Source organism: Sciurus carolinensis, chromosome 4 (genome assembly GCF_902686445.1).
Source record: "Sciurus carolinensis chromosome 4, mSciCar1.2, whole genome shotgun sequence".
Classification (NCBI taxonomy): Eukaryota; Metazoa; Chordata; class Mammalia; order Rodentia; family Sciuridae; genus Sciurus; species Sciurus carolinensis.
Genome location: NC_062216.1, coordinates 91,681,431 through 91,705,511, shown reverse-complemented (window position 1 = coordinate 91,705,511; position 24,081 = coordinate 91,681,431). Strand labels below are relative to the sequence as shown.

At 39.6% G+C, this 24,081-nt stretch overlaps 1 protein-coding gene across 4 annotated transcripts in view; it reads left to right on the top strand.

Moving 5' to 3' along the window:
• The window catches only part of Lmntd1 (lamin tail domain containing 1), a 448,551-nt gene that overhangs the window by 338,432 nt on the left and 86,038 nt on the right, over positions 1 to 24,081 (top strand). For 3 of the 4 annotated variants that reach the window (XM_047548966.1, XM_047548965.1, XM_047548967.1), the window contains one exon: positions 14,444 to 14,570. The exons of the other annotated variant lie outside the window; for it this stretch is intronic. The gene's annotated coding sequence lies outside the window, so the exon portion shown is untranslated. The remainder of the gene's footprint in view (positions 1 to 14,443; positions 14,571 to 24,081) is intronic. 4 annotated transcript variants of the gene reach the window in all.

Below are 24,081 nucleotides of genomic sequence, written 5' to 3'. Positions count from 1 at the left end.
CAATGTTCCCAGGAGTCCGGACCTACCTCCTGGGCCTGGGAGCCTCACCCTTTGCAGACGAGTCTCCTTAGGTTGCCTCTCCTCAGAGAAGCTGCCCGCAGTCCTGGAAACTTCGCTCCGCCCCTAGGCGTGTCTCTGTGCGGCTCTTCCAGCAAGAAGCCGGTCCTGGGACCCTGCTCTGCACCTAATCGCCTGGCTATGCGGCCCCTCCTCTGAGCCGCCACCTTGAGCCCCGTACAATAGCTCCAAGACCCAGAGACCCACCACACACCTCCTCCTCCCGACAGCCGCCCGGTTTCCGACGCAGTCACTAGGAGTCCAAGCAACTCACTTCGCATCTCCTCCTCCCGCCAACCACCCGTAGCCCTAGGCAGTCACTCCAAGTCCAAGTGACCCACCCTGTCCTCCTCCTCCTCAGGGAAGCCCCCCAGGTGTTCAGGAGTGGTCGCTTTGAGTCCAAACAACTCACCACTCGCCTCCTCCTCTGGCAACCGCCTGTGACTCTGATGCAGTCATTCCTAGACCAAGTGACTAGCTGCGCTTCTCCTCTTCCTCTGGGCAACCCCCCAGTGTTCAGAAGCGGTCGTTCTGAGTCCAAACAGCTCGCCACGCAGCTCCTACTCAGGCAGCCGCCCGGAGCCCCAGTGGTTGCTCCGAGTCCAAGCGCTGTGCTGAGCCGCCTCCTCTACAATGATCCCAGTTGTCTGTGTTTACCGCTCCAGCGGGGGGAGGGGCGTCTCGCCAAGCAACTCTACTTCACAAAGTTCCCTGCATTCCGGGGCTACCGCCCCATCCGGGACGCCTCCCCAACGGGAGAGACTCACCGGCGGCTTTGAGTTGGTCCCAAGTCTCTCACTATCTCCTCTTTTGAATCCTGCATCCTGGAGCAACATAAAATGCAGCCGCCCTCTAGTCCGCCATCTTGAAAACCCCCCTAATTTTGCTTTTTCTTACCTGATGGCTCTTAGACAAGGTTTGCCAGCCACTTCTCATATCAAATAGATCTGCCATAGAAAAGTTTTTGCATTACTTGAATTATAAAGTTTAAAGAATAAAATGAGAATCCTCTGAAAACAAAATTGTTAGGGAAAAATTCCTTTGGCCTTAAAATTTATAAGTTCAAATAGGTCCTTACCTACTTTTTAGGGATGATTTTTTAAGGCCATCAGGAAAATACATTTGAAAACATTTGCCGCTAGAGACTGTTGGAATTTTGTTTTGACCCCTTGTTCAATTAGTAGTGACCTCTCTCTGAAATATGGTTGATTCTTTCTCTCTTCATTTTTCAGTCCGCTTTTCCTTCCGTAATTGTCAGAGCCAGGAAGACTGAAGAACCAGGGGCTCGGGGTTAACACGCAAGCATGGTAGGCATCAACCCTGGCAGCCAGCAGCTCCTCTAAGGGACTTGGAGAACATCATGCATGGGAAAAATGATCCTGGGGCAGGATCCGGTACTGACAATTCAACAGGAAAGCAGAAAATCATTTAAAGGGGAGATGGGACGCTGTAAACCAGAATGAATCTGGGAAGATAGAACCATCAAATGACAAATTAGGGGAAGGTGAGAGGCCAGAACCACTGGAGAAGGTCATGAGAAGTCAGAGGGATCTGGGAGGGAGGCAGAGGGTGGGATGGTCTCAGAACCCACTTAGAAACACTGAGTTCTAATTATCATAGGATGGCTATGAATTGCTAGTTTGTTCTTGTGGGTCAGGGTCAGGTCTTCTACCCCACACCATTCTGACGGGTGCTGTCTGTCCTAGTTTTAGATTTGTGATTTAACCTAAAAAATTAATCCAGATGTTGTGATTTTATTCCTGACCTCTAAAATGTCACTATCAAACAATTAGACCTGCAATACTGTCATAAAAATCTTAGATATAATGCAGTTACCAACCCAGGATTCACCTTTACCCATGAAGACCATAGAGGGGGAATTCTTTCTTTGTCTTTCTGTTCAACACATCCATTCACACCTATATTACAGGCTTCCCAAAGTGGATGAGAAACTGACACACAGCAGTAGGGATTGCCTCCTTATTGTTACCGTGGTTAATATCTATTCTGAGAATTTATTATTTACAGGTACTTTAAATATATTATCCTTTCTAATGTGCATACCAATCCAGTTTAGAGGGGTAAGTCAGGATGCACAATACTTAAGAAATAGTCACTATTTAAGATATAGCCACTATCTATCCCAGTCAGGGTTGGAAGCAGCTTACTCTGACTTCAAGCACAACCTCTTTTCCTTATGCTGTGATGTTGCTCTGTTTTTCAGATGTTTTGTGGCCCACTTTACCATGTCATAGCTGAATTACCACATTACCAATTCCCAATTCGTGTGGCTGTTTCTTGACCACACATAATTGTACTCATTATTAGCAAGCTCATTTCTGCGATTCCTTAGATCTATTTGAAAACCTGCAGTAAATGCAAAGTAATAATGGATGAGCAATCTCACCCTTAAAATGGGGACTTGCTCTAATGGTCACTGCCACGTATCCTTCAGCTCCCTTACCCTAGCACTCCACTGCAATTATCTCTTTATCTTATTGGATCCTCCAGTGTATTGATACTGTCACACTTTCATATTTTCACTACTCTCCTAACTTCGCTTGTTTTACCGTCTAAAATTCATGACCCATTATTAAAATCATGTACTTCAAAACACACTGAATTCCCTGGCCCCACTTTCCCTGTACTGCCTGGCTAGATTCCAACCTTCATGAACCCAACCAGCCATCTTCTCTTGCCTGCAGTTACTGGTGATCATATCACAACTGTTAGCCTAGTTGCACTTTAAATTTGTGAACCCAAGCCTCTACTATGCCCTCAGTAATGATAGAGCCCTCTAGACTATAAGACCCCTACAGTTTGATAACATTCCTTTAATTATTTATCACAAAGCTTAATGTGATATATCAAATATGTATTTTAAATATTTACATTGGGGACAAATTACAGTACAAGTTATTATGTTCCTTGCTGGATTAAGTTACCTTCATTTCAATTTAAATTTACTAATGATACCTTCACTTATTGAGCATTTTTCTGCTTTCTAAATATGCCTTATTAATAATCTTACCAAGTAAGGGACATATTATTATTATTCCTCTTTAACTGAAAAGGGAACTAAGGCTTCAGTACCACCTTTCTTTGCAGGGACAGGGTTTGAGGTTAGTTTTGCGACTGATTTCAGCTCCAGGAGAGCTCTTCTCAATGGCCTCTTTTCCTGTTTTTCTCTGGTAAGCCTTTGAAATGACTCATATCTCCTCTTGCCCAAACCTCCCACATTCCCACCCTCCCCATTCTTAGCCTATAATTTGTACTCATACTTCATTGAAAAAAAAAATCGAAGCCATCAGACAGGGACAACTTAATCTGATTATGTCTACACAGTCGCTATGCCCATTTTCTTCTCTCTGCCTTTCCTCTAATTTAAATGATGTAAGTGTCTCTATTCCTATCAAAGGTCAGTCCTCTGAGACCACAAATGCTCAGGTCCTACCCACTCATACATTTCCAAGCATTTTGTTGCCATAGTTAAATCTCCTATATTCTACAATGTCAGTGGCTTTCTGTGCAGTGGGTCATTCCAGGCAACATACAAACAAGTTCCATAATCTCCCAAGATACAAAACCCAGAAGACATACATTGATGCCCTCTAGTATTTTTTTTCTATTTTATTTCACAACACAACTTCTCAAAATAGTTCTTTGGCTTTTGTTCACTCTTTTGGTTACTCTATGGAGCTTCTGCCTAACCACTCACAGGATCATCTCTCGTCAGGACCACTAACAATCTCATACTGCTAGATTCTATGTGCACTTCTGTTTCCACTGTACTCACCTTCCTCTCCACAACAGCTTACCCAATGGTCCAATCCCTTTTTAGGAAACTTTATCTCTTGGCTTTGAATATAAATACTCTCCACCTCCCTAGCTCTGGGCCATCTTTTATTTCTCCAACTTTGATCTCAAAATATTGAAATATGCCAAAATATAATAGTTGACTGTCTTCTAAATCTATATAGTATGGTCTCTCCAAAAGATCTTTTCCAGTCCATGACTTTAAATATCAGCCATAAGCAGGAGACTACATTTGTATCCATTTGACACCCTTTTTCTGTCTTGACTACTTGGCATCTCCACTTGGATAACAAATGTAGATTTTTCTATGGCACTTTCCACCAGGAGTCTACTCACCACCCACTCTTCCTTCTGTGCTGGCAGAACATTGATTTTGTAATTACCAAAGAGCCATGGTCCCCAGGGTGATAGGTCATCGAAGCAGCCCTCCATTAGTTCTAGTCCAATCATAACAATTTAATTCTTATTGTCAGTTATTTGCTTACAAACTGCAGCGTGCATGCAACACAATTCTGGCCAACGAAGTGAAAAGAACATCTGCCAGGGAGCTTCCAGGGACATTTTGCTTGCTAATGAAACAGATTATGTAAATCAGATCCTGTATCTTCCTTGTTTAGCCCACATCTTTTTGTCTGTGAGACCCTCTATAATCAGGTCTTTGACTATCTTTTTCATCTCATGCTATTCTTTTCTTTATTTACTTACCACACTGGTCTTCTATTTCTCAAATACACTAAGTGTCCTGGTCTTTAGTCTTGATGATCACTCTGACTTAAATGCCTTTCCTCCTGACTTTTGCATGGTCCCTCCTTGTCATGCAGGACTCAACTATCTTCTGTTTTGAATGCTTTCCCTGCTCATTCCATTATAATTATAAATAATAGTGTCAATTGCAATATTTATATTTCTGCTTAATGAGTTACTAACTCTTGTCATAATCTAAAATTACTAGATTATAAAATCTTACTAGAATATAAGATCCCTGGAGTTCCATGATGTTTCTTTTATTATTTAAAGCAGAGCTTGATATAAAGTATCCAGTATGTGTTTTAAATATTTACATTGTGGAACAATTATATCCCAGTTATTATATTACTTGCTGAATTTAAGGTACCTTCATTCCAACTTAAATTCACTAATGAAGCCCTCATATATTAAACGTTACTCTGCTTTCTAAATACACATTACTAGTAATGTTACCAAGCAGGGGACATTTTATTATTACTTGTCCCCTTTAACTGAAAAGGGAACTAAGGCTTAAATACCATCTCTTTTTGCAGGATCAGGGATTAAAGTTGGTTTTGAGGCTCCTTCTAACTCCAGTTGGGCTCTTCTAAATGGCCTCTTTCCCTGTTTGTGTTAAACTTCTAACTTGTCTCCTACTTCATTCATTGCTATCATGAGGCTGCTAGTCTTTTCTCGATTGCCCACCATCAATATCTTCAATGTTTTTAATTGTGCAGTTAGGCCTAAAATTCCTTACACTCCACTAGAAAAAAGAAAAAGAAAAAAAAATTGCCTCCCCACACCAAACCACATACCTGCCTTAGAGAAATATATGTGGAGTTCTCTGTCCTCACAGTTTGCTTTATCCCCAGAGCAAAACCTCTGCTTCATTGCTCTGGATCTGGACCTGGAGGAGGGAACTGTATCATTTCTCTTGGATTGGCACCATGCTATGAGCAGGGTACTTGGAGGTGGTGGCTCCTGGTCTTGCTTCTTTTGTCGTGGAACTACCACCCTAAGAGCAACCTGGAGTGCAGCCGATTAGAAAGCCAGGATCTTTACCAGATGTAAAACGTCTGCCTTATAAGTGGGGAGCTGGGTAAGGAAAGACCTTCTGGGTTGTAATTGTCTGGGGTTTCTACAATGAGGAGCTAGGAGGGGTAAGAAATATTCACAGGTTGCCCTCCATGGGAGAAGCCATAACCCTAATCCCAGCTGGGGAAAGGAGGATAACCTCTTCTTGGCTATACCCGCTCAGTTAGAGCTTCCATCACATGGAGCTGGGAAGTAGAGAACAAGTTATGTTTCAATGCTGGAGTCACTGTTCCAAATGACTTTTCATGGGTTTTCTCAAGCCTATATTTCTCCATTATCTGTATGTCTTCAGGACAATTTCCTGAGACTTCAAATGTTTGTTGCTTTTATAATTTTCATTAGTTGTGGGTTTTTTTGAGGTAGAGAGAAGGGCCACAGTGCTCCTCATTCTGCCATTGGGAAGCACTCTTCCTTAAAGTGGTAAATGTGTTTCCTATGGCTGTTGAAACAAATTACCACAAACTCAATGGTATACAAGAATGCAGATTTATTCTCCTATACTTGTGCAAGACAGAATTCAAAAATTAGTTTAACTTGGGTAAAGTCGAGGTGTTGGCAGAAGTGGTTGATTCTGGAGGATCAGAAGAAAATCCATTCCTGCCTTTTCTGGCTTCTAGAGGCAGCTACTGTTCCTTAGCTTGGGGCCAGGTCACTCATGTCTTTGCTTCCATTATCACGGGACCTTCTCTCTGACTCTCCTCCTGCATCCCTTTCATTAGGGTCCTTGTGGTTATATGAGGTCCACCTGTATAATTCAGGATCATCTCCTGTTTCAAAATGTTTAACTTGATCACATCTGTAATTGCCCTCTAGTCATATAAAGTCGTATTCTCAGGTTGCGAGAACTAGTACATAAACATTGTGTGTGGGTGGGGGTGATAATTTGAATCATGGTCTTTATAGATGATGAAACTGGCTTGGACTGGTTACAAGCATACCAAAGATCATGTAGCTAGTGTGTAGTAAAGCTACAGGTCAATCTTTTAACTCCTGTTTCAGAACATAAAGTTCAAATGATTAAACAAAAACAAATATCCGTATTATTTATGTGTTCTAAACCATAGATGTAGAATAAAAATTGGTGAATTATTATAAAAGCACAAAATATTTACCAAAAAATATTTGAAGTCAATTTAAAATAATATATGCAATGCAATCATTATACTCAAATTTTACTTTTAACATCCCCTGTATTTAAAGAAAAGGATTGACTGCAAGCAAGATGTTTTTTCCAAGTTAATTTAATTCATTTTCATGAATATATGCAATAAAACATAGTTATTACCACCATATGCACTGCAGAATAAACATGTACTCTTAGAAAACTTATAGAATGCTTTCTTTGGTAGTTCCAGATGAGAGAAATCATCCACAATTTTAGGAGAAACCTAGAAAAATTAATTGAATGAGCTACTTGTGATATGGGAGGGTGTCTTTCTAAAAAAAGTTTTCACTAATTCATATTTGTAAAGTGTGCTCCTCTCAAAGTTTTTCTCCAGGGTTCTTTGTTCTCCAACTCCTGAAGGACATTTGGGGCATGTCCACATTTCTCTTGTGACATAAAGTTACCCATGAAAAGAACTGATTAATGATTGCACAGAGTACTTTTGGGAAAAAGTCTTGATGAGAGTTGGAACTGTTCCTTTTAACAATGTCTGCACTTTGAGTTTTTCAAAGATATTGAGATAGAGAAAGAACAAACCTCCCTCCATAGATGCCTTTCATAGGCACATCCTCATCACTGAATGGGAAGTTGAACAACATGTTCTTGTCAGTTATAAGAAGTAGTTACAGGAATCTAGCCCTTTCAAGGGCTAGATTACAGTGCCAAATAGATTTGATCTGACCCCCTCCTTAAGAAGTAAAATTCCCTTTGTGGAATCAGCTCAGAGAAAGGAAAATAGGACTGGGTGTTTTCCAGGCACAGAACTTGGGTCTGTAGCATAGATTCTTTTTTTTTTTTTTTTTAATTGCAGAAAGTACTTTAATAGATATACTGATTTACTACTATTCTATAAAAATGGTGCAAGAGTACATCAAACATTTTCACTGACTGAATTTAAAGGCCACCTTCAAAAGAATCAAAACAAATCTCTTTAAAAAAATACATTGATGTATTCTCAAGTGATGTTCAAACTCAATGAGGATAATATGTTTTTGAGGTTTCATGTTGAATGGGAGCATTTTTTTAAAGATTATTCTGCTAAAAGTCCTATGAGCTGCATAGAACTTTCTGACCCTAAAATTATTATGCAGAAATTTAGCTTAATAAATGCTTAAAAATCACACAATAAGTTTTCCAATCTCCATTATATTTTATCCTTTAAAAATTACGTGCATTGCCTTTTCAGGAAAGGACAAAACTTTTAAGTTCCATTTATTAGGAAGTTTAGTCTGGAGAATCACTAGGTGTATTAGCTAGATTGTATTTAGTATATTTCACAAAAGTTTCAAAACAATTGCCATTCCTATAGATATAAAGAGTTACACTTGTTCATAAAAGGGTAAAATATAATTGACAGCATCTTCAGATCATGGCCTAGTCACTTAACTTATGAGGAGCATACATACAAAATATACAAATATCATAAATATTCAGGTTTATTGATTTTGTCAAATTTAATATATTTGAATTACTAGCACCCAGATATAGAGATTGCATCCCAGAAGCCCCCTTCATTTAATGTTTTAAGAGAGGGTTTGGTATTGTGTCCTTACAAATTTGAAAATCTAATTGGATAGCCCATTTTGGACACATTTTGGACACTGTTTTAGTTAGCATTTTTTTTTTTTTTGTTGTTGTTGTTGTTGTTTTGCCACTGTGACTTAAAGACCCAACCAGTACAATTCTACAGGAGGAAAAGTTTATTTAAGATCTCAAGTTCTCAGAGTTCTCATCCCTATACAGTCAGCTGCATTCCCCAGGGGCTCCAGGTGAGGCTGAACATCATGGTAGAAGCGTGTGGCAGAGGGAAGCAGCTCACGTGATGATCAGAGAGCAGAAAGCAGAGCAGAGATATTTGAAAAACTTGAACTTGAAAGGCAGGAGTAAAACTGAGGCTAAGGAAGTTGCAGCTGTTAAAGGTATTACTGCCACTAAAGAAATGCTAAAGACTTTTCCCAGAGAAAATAAGAAAGATGGCTTGCGGGTATCTCAGGAGCTGGCCAGACTACACCCAGCTCAGGCTCAAGGGAGTAAAAGTGAAAATTCTCTTGAGAAGAAACCAGTGTGGAATCCTTCTTGCACAAAGAGGCCTAGGAAGTTTTTTTCAAACAACCCGTTCCTGGAGGCTTGGCTACTGCTCAGATGGTGGCAGACCTTGGCATCAACCACATGGTGCTGGTTCTACAGGAATGCAGGATGCTGGAGTTAGGGGGTCATGGACTCTTCCACCAAGATTTCAGAGGAAGGCCTGGGAGGTCAGGCAAAGTGCAGCAGGGTCAGAGTCCCTGCAGACAGCCCCTGAGAGGATGATGTGTGGAGATTTTAAGAGGAAGCCAAAGCTACAGTGGAGATGCCCGAGGTAAAGAAATGCCAGTAACTTGGGACATCGTCCTAGGAAACCTGCAGGAATCAAGCAGAAAGAAGCCGACGGGAAGGCCACTTGGGCTGCAACCAGCAAGGTCACAGGGCAGAGCTACACAGTCCTTTGGGGAGAACATCATGATACCACGTGTCCCAGATACCAGATATGGAGCACGGGACTTGTTTGCCCAGCTGGATTTCAGTCTTTTTTTGATCCTATCCCTTTTTTCTATGTCCCTAATTTTGTGAATGGAAATATTTAAACTGTACCATTATATATTGGACACTTGTAAATTGCTTTTAGTTTTATAGGAGCTCATAGTGCAAGATTGCCGTGATCCTCAGAGAAGACTTTGGACTTGAACTTTGAGCAATTTCAGAACTGTTGAGACTATGGGGACTTTTGGGAATGGACTAAATGTATTTTGCATTGTCAAGTCAGTGTGAACTTTTGAGGGCCATGTGCAGAATGTTATGGTTTGGATGTGAGGTATCCCCCAAAAGCTCATTGGTGAGACAATGTAAGAAGGCTCAGAGGAGAAATGATTAGGTTGTGAGAGTCTTAACCCAATCTGTGAATTAATCCCTGAGAGGGATTAACTGGGTGGTAACTAAAGTGGTAGGATGTGGCAGGAGGTGGTGGGAATTGGGGGGCGTAGCTTTGGGGTATATATATTTGTATCTAGCAAGTGGAGATCTCTCTCTCTCTCTCTCTGCTTCCTGATCATCATATGAGCTGCTTCTCTCCCCCACACTCTTCTGCCATGATGTGCTGCCTCATCTGGAGCCCCAAGGAATGGAGCCAGCCTTCTATGGACTAAGACGTCTGAAACTGTGAGGCCCTGAATAAACCTTTTCTCCTCTACAATTGTGCTGGCCCAGTTCTTTAGTCACAGCAGTGAAAAGGCTGACTAAAACACACAGTTTATAGGTACCCCAAAGTATCTGTCATATGCTTTCGGACAAAGGAAAAAATACCCTAAAAGGGAAGAGGACCCAAGTAAAACTCTACTTTCATTTCCATTCATCAAAGAAGGGGAATTTATAGAAAACCACAAAAGGCATAACCAAATGGAAGAGGTCCAAATTATTAGTTTTAAATTCATACTCTCAGACACTGTGACTTTAGGAAACAAGGGCTAGGCACAGTGCAGACTGTAGGAGGCCACCACTAGAGGGAGGCAGAGTTGCCAACCAGGCTCTGAGGCTGTCTCTCTGGCTGTCACTTGAGCCCCTTTTGGTGGTGAGTCCAAGGCTTAGAACTCCTGGGTTTCCTTCAACCACCCCCAGCCAGACAGACCACCAAGTCAAAGAAGGTTTTTTGTTCAAAGAAAGTTCACTACTTAGGTGAAGACTGGAAGGTGAGTAGTAAGCAGGGGAGTCTGAAATGGACAGGCTTAAGAAGTTAACAAGACCTGAAGGCACCTGAGCTGGGAGGAGGTATGGAAAGTTCTAGAAGCTCCCACCTCCACCCAGAGGTGACAGAATAGACTGTGAGGGTGTAAGGTCCTATTTCACAGCACTGTTTAGTGACTGCCTTGATATTATGGATATAGAAACAGAGACTTGGGGTTATCCCCAGTTGCAGTGGTATAAATGGTAAAGCTCAAACCAAAATACTCACCTCCCGGTTTTAAGAGTGCATTCTGCCCTTTATTGTTATTACCCTAGTTGGATAATTTTATGACTTTGTGCTAGTGAGTTGTGGTGGAAAGATGTTACAGTTCAGGAGCCTGAAAAATGCAAGTTGAAACCATGCAGTGTCAAGTTTATTGGTTGAGGGAGTTTTGGATGATTGTGGTGAACTCCGAGTCCCACTACTACTCAAGCAGAGCTAACCATGCTAACTTCACACTCAGTGGACAGGAAAAAATGAAGAGTGAGTGTGAAAGAAAACGACCTAACTACAGAGGCATGCCCATTAAAACTGCTCAGGTATATGTGTGTGCATGCGTACATTTGGTAAGTGCGTTTATATGTGTTACGTGTGTTCCCAACACTCTTAGATCAGTCATGACCATAGTAGTGGTCGTATTTACTTTTGGCCAACAGGACTCAATTTTTCCATATGGCAACAGAAAATAACAGAAAGTTTCCATTAAAAGAACAATTTATGAACACTGGGGTGCATGCCACTTTATTTACCTTTAGACTAGAGGATACAGGTGACTTGTTTATAGAAGTGATTTTTTTTTTTTTTTTGGTGTTGATATGTTTTAAAATCCAGGTTATATGGTTAACTTGGTTAACTTAAGCTAAACAATACATAGTTAAATAATGCAAATAATAGGAGCTCAATTACCTTTACCTTGGTCAAGAATTCACATTAGAAATGTATACAATCTATCAAAGCCTTATACTCTTTATTTATATCTACATTATAGTAGTGACTCTACCTACTCAGACAATAGGAAATGATTTCTGAACTCTTTGTAACTTAACATTAGGACTGTATTTTCTCTAAAAGAAAAGAAGATGGCCTTACTCTCTTCATGTAGCTTTCTGTTATCAGTTTCTCTAGCTATGGCTGACTTCTTCTTCTACTTTAAACAAGACAAGGTCTTTGGTTTCATCCTTATATTAACCCTTTAGCATTGGTCTATCATCACAACTGTTCACTGATATCTTATCCTAGTTATCTGTTTTGTAAATGAATGCTTCTGAAAGTAAAGGAGACTAAGGTGAATCGGGAGAGTTTGGTAGCTTTGTAGGTGATAATCAGATGGCAAACTTGAAGAATACTCTTGAACCTAAGATCTATGATTTTATGATTAAACTACTTCTGAAAAGAAAACCACTTATTTGGGAACAACTCCAGTTGCCTCCCTTTCGATGGTATGATTGTTTTGTCGTTTTCATAGTTGAGAGGTGTTTTCAGTACATGTTGAATTTCAGAACAGTCATGCAGGACTCTAGTGGGTCCTATCCAAGTGCAAGCAAAGTTGGTGTCAAAGGTGGTTGGGCTCCCAGGACACAAGCCCACGGAGAAAGTGTGGGTCCCTGAGGTGCACACATGCGGCCACATCCCTGGGAGTCCTGCGGTCAGAACCAGGGAAGCCAGATTCTGTCATCAAGCACAATGTGTGAGTGCAAGCAGTCAAGGACTGTCCACAGCAATTGGGGCAGAACAACTAGACTCTGGATACAGATGAGGGGAAGGAGGGGCCAGCCATGAGAGAGGGTCTCAGGCTGTTTCTGTTAACAGGAAGGCATGTGGCACACAGACAAGAGCACAGAAGCAGAGCAGATAGCTGAGATTATTGGAGAATGAGATATTTCACTTTGATGAATTTTCCAAACACCTGAAAAAAAGTATACATTCAAATAATTTTTAGGGAAATTTTTTAAATAGACTGTATATTTTCTTGTCTTTTTAAGCAAAGTATGAGTTTTTACGTTAAAACACTAGGCTAGGCATTAAAATAGTGAAGCTTTGAGGTTTATGGAGCTGTGACCAGGTTCCTCTCCACAGAGGAAATCATGAAGTTTCCTCAGAATGTCACATTAAAAGTAATCCTTGTGTTTACTTCATTCTTTTAAATTTTTCTGTCTCCAGCAGTGATATGGTCTTTGTTACATCTAACTCTTCTCAGTGTGCCCACCTCTATCAGCACTCATCTCCTTCTTCCCCTTCTGCCAACATATTCTGATTTATATGTTTAGGACTAGATATGCAGATTTGTTGAAATCATATGTAATATAAGAAAAAGAGTCCTAGAAAAATCATGTCGATTAAGAACTTTAATGCAGGAATGTCAATTTTCAAACACCTACTTTAGTCAGAACCCCTTAGGTTCTTTTATGTGTTGTTTGTTTTGTAGCTGAGATTCAGAAGGGTATGAGAGGTATTAACGTAATTGTAAATGTTATTTGACACTGCAGATTTGCTGCCATGTCTTGTTTAGAATTATGACTGACACAGAGTGAGGTTTAATAGCTATTTGTTGTACAAATAATACACTGACGAATGAGGCACAGTGTGCGATCTCTGCCTACAGATTCAGCTACATGCCCAGTGTAGCAGAGAGCAGAGGTAGGTGTATTAGCTAAGTATGATGTGGATAAAAGCCAGTATTGCTGGTTTTATTTTGCAGGGATCACCAACTTAAGATCAAGGGCAATGCTGGCCAGCACTTTTTGTTCTGTGTCAGTGCCTGTGGGTCACCCATAAGCCCTGCAGTTCAGAGTCTCACACTGCTGTGTGGGTTTACAGTTGGCTAAGTCACTTGGTTGCTTAGTGCACCCAGAAGGTGTTTGGATTTTTAGGCCCCTGAATTGTTGTCTTATGGAATCATTACTGAGTATTCTCACCACACAAGACAGTTGTAGATGATGAGATACACGTTTAAAACCCAAACTCTTCATTCCCCTCCACTCCCACATCTCCTCCTGTAGCATCTCCTGCACAGTTATGCCCCACTTCAAATTCCCAAAACCTTAGGACAGTTCCTCTCATCCTTACATACCCATGTTCACCACATGGGCAAATCAGACCACCCTTGAAAGATATTTATAATGGGGATGGTTCTCATCATCCCCACTATTACCTTGGTCTGACCCACCATCACCTCTGACCCAGATTCTTATCAGAACCCCAGACTCCTCTATCTGCTGCCACCCCTGCTCCCCATGGAGTTTAGGATGAGAGTAAATCCCCATCAACTCTCCATTCAAAATCCCCTGTTAGTTTCCCACCTCTCTCTGTAAAAGCTAACGTCCTTTGCATGGCCCACCTTCCCTGCTCCACAGGTATTACTCTGCCTCCTCCCTCAAGAATGCAGACTTCATGGGAGGCATTTGTTGCATTTGTTCTTCTATCCCATGTGTGTAGAATAAGGCCTTGGTTTAGAGGCCCCGTAGACATTTGTTGAATGAACAAACACATGAATAAGTGAAAGAAAAAAAGGGCAAAGTGATTTATTCATTCAATAGACATGGGGAGATGTTGATCAAAGGGTAAGAACTTCCAGATAAAAGGTGAACAAGTTCTGGAGACCTGAGGTGCAGCATCGGTGCTGGTGCTGATGGATACATAAATTAATTTGGTTGTGGTCATCATTACACAGTGTGTGTGTGTGTGTGTGTGTGTGTGTGTGTGTATGATTATCATGCTGTATACTTTAAATATATACAATCCTTACTTTGAAAATACTTTAAACTTTTTAAAAATTTGAATTTAAGAACCATTTCCAAAGCATGTATTTTGTGTTAACTCCATACCAGACACTACTCTAGGTTCTTGGAATATTCCAGTGAACAAACCAGAAGAAAACTGTTGTCATGAAGGTCGATTGACAGTGAATAGAGAAGAAGAGAGCACAAGACAGGAGTTAGGGGCCTAGACCCTGAGGTAAGCTTATGTGGGCTCTCCTCTCCTCTCTGCTACTCACCTGACTATCCTGAACGAGTTACTTAAGCCTGTGATGCTTCAGTTCCTCTCCATCTGTAACAAGGCGTAAGGTATCGTTTGCATAGTGTTGATGAGAATTGCAATAGAGATGAGGTAGTAGACATAAAGTACTTGACACATGGCAAGAATTCATAACTACTGATCATTAGTAGAGCAGATTAAGACATGTGGTCAGTACCATTTGGTTTCCAGATCTCAATTTGCTGTGTATATTGGAGACCTTGAGTACAACCCATAAACCCAGGTGACTAGTGCCTGAAGATTAGCAGTGCTGAGCTTAGTACTTTTAAATTCAACACAGGAAAGCAATCCATTCAGAGAAAAGTGAAACTGAGAGCCCTGCTCAGTGAGAAGCTAGAATGTACCTGGAGAACTGACTGATGGGAGAGTCTCATAATAACCTCAGGGTCATTTTGCTGTGGCAAGAAAATCCAATGCATTTACTTCTATCTTTTTGAAGAAAAAGAAGCATTTACCTAAAATATGTACATCTTACCCATTTGCCTACACTCCAAAGAAACAATCAAAAGAAAACAGAATCCATAACATTTATTTTGCTAACTGTAAAAATTAGAGTTAAGAACGTGGAATTAAATGAAATTAGATTGAGAGGGCATTGAAGTTCCCATTACCATATAAAAGGCCTGATTTTTGTTGAAATGCCCTTTGAAAACACTGTATAGGGAATAACTGCAGCTATTGCTATTCTATAAAACATACCCATAAAACATAACCATACATGGGAAATATAGTTTCCTCTGGAAGAGCAGCTCTGTTGTCACTTAAACTATGCAATAGTGAAGCTTTTCTCTTTTCCTCTCAGCATAGTACACCAGGATTTAAAGCAGATTTAAAGGAGAACCTAAATCATAATACAAACATGGCCACATATGTGTCTATTGCACATCTCCTGAATTCTTTATAAAATTGAGACTTTTGGAGATATAGAGTTCAACATATTCCCAGAGAAGGGCTAGACACTTATTCTAGCTTGGGTTATTTGATTAAAGTGAGAATTTGCATCTAGGAAGGACAAAAGTCTTAAAACCAATGTTTCAAAAAAGGAGGAATTGGCATTTCTATAATCAGTCTTGGGGAGAATTCTTTTGCATTAATTATGCCCAGGATAGCTTGAGCATCATTTTGCCAAAACTAGTCCATCCCTACAGGATGAACAGAGAAGGGAAAGGTAGGGGTGCCTGGGAGGGCTGAGAAGTGGCTTTGGAAGGAGTGCTTGCAGTTTTCCATCATCCTCTCCTGGTTCTTGGCCTGACTCCCCAGCCAAGCTGAAGAACCATCTGGAGTTGTGAATACTGTATTCTCCTGAACAACTTCACAGAGCAAGTTCAGACAAGAAAAGGGGAACTCAGGTTCCTCTCAGCCATTTTGTGAGCTGATTATAAAGGGCAAGCTTAGGATTCTGTGTTTATTGTACATTTTACATGCATTGGAAAGAAGTAAGGGCTCTAGTGAATTTTAGCCTGACTTCTTGTATCTTTTGTCATCTGGAACTTTTACATTTTAAGTCAGCTCAATTTTGTTTTCCCTTAGGTTTTCCTTTTTATGTTTTATGATCACATGCCACGTATGACATTTCAGTTAACAATGACCTGTGTACAATGGTGGTCCCATAAATTATAATGGAACTGAAAATTCCTATTGACAAGTGACTTGGTAGGCATCATCTCATCATAGCACAGGCACTACTTACAATTTGGTCGTGAAGCTGGTACACAATTTTTATATCTACTGCTGGTCACATGAAAGAATAGCACGTGCAATTATGTATGCTAGCTAATACTTAATAATGAAAATAAACAACTATGTTACTATTTCATGCATTTTTCTATGCTATATATTTTATCATTATTTTACAGGGTAATTCTTTTACTTATACATATGTAAAAAAAGGGGGGGTTACTGTAGAAAAACATGCTGTGTCACTCTGGCAGCTGCCTCATGTGTGTCATGTTCACTGCATCTCTTCACTGCAACAGGGGGTCATGACTGGCCTGTCCCATCTAGGTTTGCATGAGTACACTCTACGATGTTCACACAAGGACAAAATTGCCTGATGATGGATTTCTCAGCGCACATCCTCTTCTGTTAAGTGACATGTGACTATTTGGAGTGTAAGAAGTTGGAAAGCTAGTTAACTACATATAGATCACTGAAGTGCACATATTTTCAACCCAGTGATTCTACTCCTATGAATATCTTCTAGAGAAACTCCTGTACACATGTACAGGCAAGTACATACAACCATGTTTTTTGCCATATTGCTTTCAATGACAAAGAAATTGAAAACAATCTAAATGTCACTGAATGGGGAAATGAGAAAAATACAATGAAGTACAGTGTGAGTGTTCTTAGACTAATATGCAAAGACTATTAACCAATGGCTAAGCCTGTCTGCTATTTAAGAGTAAATAATTTCACATTGATGAAGTAATTTGATAAATTTCATTCATTCAGTGAATGATTGCTAGGTTTTAAGTACTGTGCTAGGTGCTATGGTTATAGCAAAGTAGAATCCTGGCCTTCTTGGAGCTTATAGTCTAGTCATCTTTGTACTTTACTAGCCAAAGTAGGATCTTGACATTTGTTTAGGATTATCATTAGATCAATTTAGCAGTTGGTTTGGTCTCGGACACAATTATTGAATTACATTGATAAGTTTTCAAATTCATGTTACACGATTTTACCAGTCACAGAGTGAATCCTTGGTTTTCTATTCATCCATGGCTCCTCTGATTCCCAAGTTACCTTTCCCTCCCAGGTCTGCATGTTCTACTGCTGGCCCCTCCTGAGGGTCTCATCACAGGAAATGATCTTTGAAGAGACTCAACATGTAGATCATTGTAGAAACTTAACATGTTGCTCCAACCCAAAGAACAACGTACATTTTAAGGGAGAAAATTCTTAGAGCAACAGTATTTCAGGTGTCATAAATGTAGTGTAAGTTAGACTCTTTCAATTCTTCTCTTTCACCTAAGCCAGTGGTGCTTACTCACAGCTGCACAGTAGAATCGCCAGTGAATGATTCTACACACATGGATGCATGTTCTCCTTCAAAACCAGTTAAATCACACTCTCCAAGGGTTCAGCCACAGACTTGTTGGTAACTAATAGGCATCTTGGTTGAAATCAACCAAACTGTGTTTATCTGGCACATAAACAATTACAGAATGACAAACAGAAAGTTATGAAGGCAGTTTTTAAACTGTGATGATAAATGACTGGAAAGGTAAAGATTGAAGAAGAAATGGAAAGAACAGCCTCTGGGGTCAGACTAGGGAAGTTTGTCCAAACCACACACTACCTGTTCGAGTTCATACCTCAGTATCTTACTGAAAAGTGTGGACAATAATTCCTGCCTTTCATGAGACCATTAAGAATATTAAATGTGTAGAACACACCTGTCCATGCTCTTTTTATTCCGAAACTGTTGCTTCAAATGTCACAGCTCTGTGAAACCCTCTTTGACTCAGGAGGAATCAAGCACTCCTTTCTCTGGCCTCGCACTCCTCAGCTGAGACTAGTATCATTCACCTATTTACCACTTGGCATTTCAGTTGATACACTTTCTTTTCTACCTCCCTCTCATGATAATTTTATGATAAGTATATGAAGAATTTTGGAATGGGGAATATCATTGCATCATTTTAAGGAATGCACATTCACCCTTGGAAATGAATGTTTTTCATTATTACTACCCCTTCCCCATTCTCACTCTCTGAAGAAGTAGAAGTCACTAGATGAGAATTTCTGCAAACTCCCCAACCTCTACCCACATTTGTTCCTGTGCCAGTGCCCCTGAGTCCCTCTAGAATTGCATGGACTGTTTATGCTCCTAGTAATGGTCAACCACTCTACTTGTCCAGGAAATTACATTCCCTTCTTGGCTGCATTCTGGCTTTAACTGATATCAGAAAAGTGACTGTTTTGTGGCACCTAAGAACCAAGAAGAGATGGTACTCAGGACTGCAGAGGCACATGGGAGTTCCATAAAACTCACCTATTTCCTATGCACTATTCACTAAAAATAAATAAATATAAAAGCTTTACCAAGCCAAGCCTTAGCTTGAAATTAATATTTATAGCCTCTAGAGAAAAGCAAAACTAAGCCAGAGTTTGTGAGTCCTACTAGTTGCTTAAGTTATTGGGCAAGTTATTTAACCTCTGGGCCTCAGCTTACTGCTTTGTACAATAAATTATTTTAAGAATTGAATGAGACAGAGCTTAGCTCAAATCTGGCTAAATAAATGTGGACTGTTATTATTGAATCATTCAAGTCTTTGTTTAAAGATTTTGTAGAAAGCCCTTTACCAATCACCCTAAGATAGTATCAGTCATGTTTCTTTCCCTTAACCTGTTTTGCTCCATAGGCATTATTGCTATTTCATATTGTATGAGGTGTGTGTATGTGTGTGTATGTGTGTGTGTCTTGTCTACCCTACTAGAAGTCAACATCATGAGGACAGGGACTTCGTCAGTTCACTGCTCAAACCAGAATGGTACCTGGTGTATGGTTGGCATTTAATAAGTAATTGTTGAACAAGTGAATAATTTCATCCACATGCTCACAACTTAATGATGATTTTAAAATCATCTTAAAGAAAATTTATATTTAAAATCCATCCAACTAAGCTCATTTTTAACAACTCACATTGTTATAAAATACTCTTATGACAACTAAATTACTAGCCTTAAGAAATAGTTATGACAAATCCAAATTTCTTTCCTTTCATTCTTTAATTTATGAATTAAAGAACTTACAGTCACTCACTTTTAACTTTTGTGTTAAAGAGAATTAACAAATCCCTCCTCAGCCTCCTCATTTCTGGGCTAAGAAATCTCAGAATCTTTACTTTGATAGTAAAAAAAATTATGTTTCTATATGGTTCTTTTCTGACCTTGTCCAAAATCTTCACATCCTTCTCTGGCTTGGAGTTCAGAATTGGAAGTAGCATTTCCAGTTATTGCAAAGAGTAATTGCTGAGTTACCTCAAAGCTCTACTCTGGTTCTATTTATATACCTAGGTATTGTGTGTCTGTGTTTTAGGAGTCACATCACTGACTTGTGGTCAGCACATTATCCACAATGACCTCAGGGACTTTTGCTGCCAACTTGCACACTCTCTCTCATGGGGCAAGCAAGGAGTTATTCTGCTGCTTAAGTTTCTCCTTTTGAATTGAGCTTCGCTGTATTTTTTATTGCTTTTGTGGACTGAATTGTATCTCCCCAAAACATATATGTTGAAGTTTCAATCCCCAGTACTTTAAAATATGACTATGTTGGGTCTTTACAGATTAGTCTAAAGTGAAGTCATTAGGGTGGTTCCTAATCCAATATGAACAATGTCCTTTATAAAAGAAGAATAGGTCACAGACACAAACAGAAGAAAATGGTATAAAGACAGAGAAAAGATTGTCATCTACAAGGCAAGGAGAGAGGCCTCGGAAGAAACTAATCCTGTATCACCTCGATCTTAGAATTCTGGCCTCCGGAACTCTAAAGAACAAATAGCAAGGGCTGGAGTTGTGGCTCAGTGGTAAAGCGCTTGCCTGGCATGTGTGAGGCCCTGGGATTGATACTCAGCACCACATATAAGTAAATAAAATAAAAGATCCATTGATGACATATATATACATATACATATGTACATAAAAGAACACATATCAGCTTCATTTAGGAATTTGGGCTAATCTAACTTCCAACTTCTCACTCAGCACACCCTTCCCCCATTGGTCACCATATAGTTTCCCATCCCCAACCTAGGCCGGACCTATGCCCTCTACTTTTCCAAATATTATCTCTCTTTTCAGTGTCTATTTTTTGTGTCATCCCTTGCCAATAAGACTCCATTTGTTTATTTCCTTATCAAATATATGTGAGATTTTATGTGCCAGGCATTAACTAAATGGAACTACAATGTGAATTATCTAATGAGACTCATTTTCATTTTACCGGAAGCCTTCAACCCGCAAGTCCAAAAGAATATGTAGCAATCATAATAATTTACATTTTTGTTGCCATTTCCATAATACTTTTGTGTATTTTATGCCATGTGATGCTCATAGAAACTCCATTGAGCAGATTGGACAGGTATAACTTTAGTCTCAAAATAGGCCCACTCACAATTGTTCTGACTTAAAGATCTAGCTAAAAAATGGCAAAATCAACACCTGTCTCAAGTCTTTTGCTCTGAAATTAATCCTGATTTCACTTCTAATCCAGTCATGATATGGGAACTAGTTTTCCAAGTGCTCTGAAGTTTAGAGGGAGAACAGAATTTTTATGCTGTATTAGTTTCCTGTAGCTGCTGTAACAAATGATTACAAACATGATGGCTTCAAATAAAACGGTTATTCTCTTATAGTTCTGGGAGTCAGAAGTTCAAAATAAGTCTCACTGGGTTGCAATCAAGGTTATCTTTTGTGCCTCTCCCCCTTCAGACTTCCAGGGAGAGAATCCCTTTTCTTGCTTTTTACCAGTTTTTGGAAGCTGCCCTCATTTCTTGGTCCCTCATTACACTGATCTTTGCCCTACTGCTTCCATCTTCCCATTGCCTTCTTTCTTTTCTGCCAAATGTCCCTCTGCCTGCTTATAAGAACATTTGTGGCTACATCATTAGCCCAACTGGATAATCCAAAATAATCTCCCCATTTTAAGATACTTAATTTAATCACATCTGCAAAGTTATTTTGGCCACATAAAATAACATTCCAAATTCCAGAAATTAGGGCCTAGGTATCTTTGGGCCACTATTCAACCTAACATAAGTGATATCCTTTATATTGTAGGGGGTGTGGGGGACTCCTTTTTTTAAAAATAGAAATTTATCCTATCCCTTTTTCATTTTCCTGAATCCAGATAGGTTCATCAGTGCTGCTTCTTTGAATAGTAATAATAATAATAATAATAATAATAATAATAATGGAGCTCCTATGTGAGTCAGGCATCATGTAAGGTACTGGGCATAAAACAAGCAGATAATTAGATAGTGAAGAAATATAGAAGGTTGCATTCCTTTTGCCTGAGATTTCCCAGATATGGAACTGCTTGAGTAAAGTACTAACCAGCAGTAGGAGTTTGTCAGGAAGATACCACATAGAAAGAATTATAGAAAAATGCGGAGATGCTGTCCAAAGCCCACCAGTATAAAATCCACTGTGTATTCCAGGAACTATGCATGGTTGTTCAGTACTGCATGTGAGTGTGTGCATGTGCGTGTGTCTCCTCAGAAACCTCAGACAGGGCTGGCTAGTTGTAGAAAATGATGTACTTTTCTCAGGTTGTTTATTCATTTGTTAAAAAAAAAAAGCATTTAAGTTACTCTGAAAAGTCCTAATTTTGCTATCTTTCCATCAAATGCCACCCTATTTTTCAGTGAGCAGTGAAAAGAAAAGCTCTACATCACTCAACACACAAAAAAACCTTTGAATAGTACAATTATGTCAAAGGCTAGGAGGGTAAAATAAGCTTAACAAGCACTCTTTTCCCCTGGATTGAAATTTTGCTGTTTCAGGGAGAAAATGCTTTCACTGATAGAGGTTTCCTCCTAAATTCTACCACAGGTAATAAAGAGAAAGCAGTCAACAAGGAAAGGTTAGGAACAGAAATGGTGAGTAAAGGAAGTCCAAATGTGGAAGGAACCATTTTAATAATACTGGTATAAAATAAGTACTATTCTAATCTAACTTTCAAATGCAAAACTCTTGCTTCTCAAGGAACTAAGATCAGGTTTATTTTCCAAGACCACCTGCTTGGAAAAATAGAGTCCAATAAGCATTTCAGAAGAAGTCATGGCTGTGTGTGTGAAAGTGTGTGTCAGAGAGTGGGGGGATCATATTTTGAGAGAGTTTAAAATATATTTTTGTCCATTAAGGTAATACGCTGCAAATGTTCTGAAATGAAATACCTGGATGCCAGTGCCAAATCATTGTATTTTAGTAAAATTATGATTACACTTGACCATCTAAACTCAGTTACAGAGTCAAGGACTCCCAATATGGACATATTTCCTTCATTCTTGTTCCTCCCTCATCCTGTATTCCTTACAGCCTTTGGTCAAATCTCTCCATCCTAAAATAATAATAATAACAGCTATTATTATTTAAAAACATGACCTTCTGTCAAAACAGCAAACAGTTTCCTTTGTTCTTGTTAATCTTCTCCTTACCTTGATTGGCAGTGTTTTACTTTTTAACCTATTTATTTTCATGGCCTTCCCTTCCTCACTTGGATTCTAATTCCTAAACATCATTTATGTCTCTAGCAGTCCACTAAAATCACTCTTTAATCATATGTCTTCTTAATCACCAAACGTGCATTTGATGATAAACTTGTTTCCTCTCTCGACCTCTTGCCCTGCACTGTGTTCTTCTCAACTTATTCTGACTTCCATGAGCCCCTAAAGCAGGGGCTTCCCAAGGATCTCCTCTCTCCTTGAAGAAATACTTTGAGATTCTCTCACCCCATATTTATGACTTAGAGAAAAACAATTTCCCAATTTTCCTTTAGTTTGCATCTCTTCTGTCACCTCAACTTCTTAAGGGCAAAGCAATACAAAACTGGGTTCTCCTGAAACCACTTGTGCCTTGAGACTTCCTTATATCTAATTGATGAGACCACCATTTTCCCAATCCAAACTAATACACCGGGGGTCTCTGCGGCTGCCTCCCCCACATCTAACGAGAGGCCAACCCCCGTGATGTCTCCCTCTCTATCCTTTTGCATGGCCCTTTCATTCCATTTGCCACATCCCCACTTTAATTCAGCTGCTCCTTGCCTTTTTCTAGGACTGTTATCATAGTTGTGTAGTAATTTTTCATTCTCCCTTTTTCTTTTCCAATCCATCTATAAGACTTTGCTCATCAGAATTGTGTTCCCATGGGAGTCTTTCACTTATGGGGTGTGGGGGTGGGGAGCAACTATAAGAAACACAGAGATCAATCAGAGATGGTGATTAGAAGAGGGAGCCATGCATAGTCATGAAATATAATGCGTGGTGAAGAAATGGAGCTACTTAAGCCATGAAAATCGCGACTTAAAAAGTACAAGAAGGTGACTGACTTCAATATTTGATTCAGTGTCTTTTGGAATAGGACTTCTTTTGTTCCATGTGAACCTAAGAGGTAGAATTTGAACAAAGAAGTAGAAGCGATAAATGATTTTGAATACTATAAGGAAAAATAGAACTAAACAAAATTGGGGCAGGTACTCTTAAGTGGTAGCAGATTCTGTTACTGGACAGCTTGGTGGGAATATTATAGAGCCAACTCAAAAATACAATTCTTCTCATTCACACAGTTCTTTTGTTTGGTTGACTGTAGAACGTTCACTTGCCTGGCATGCAAGAACAGTCCACTTTTTCAGGTTTCTCTTGCTGTTTTTATACATGTTTCTTTTATTCCCTAGATCTTCATTTTCCTTGATTTGTAGTTT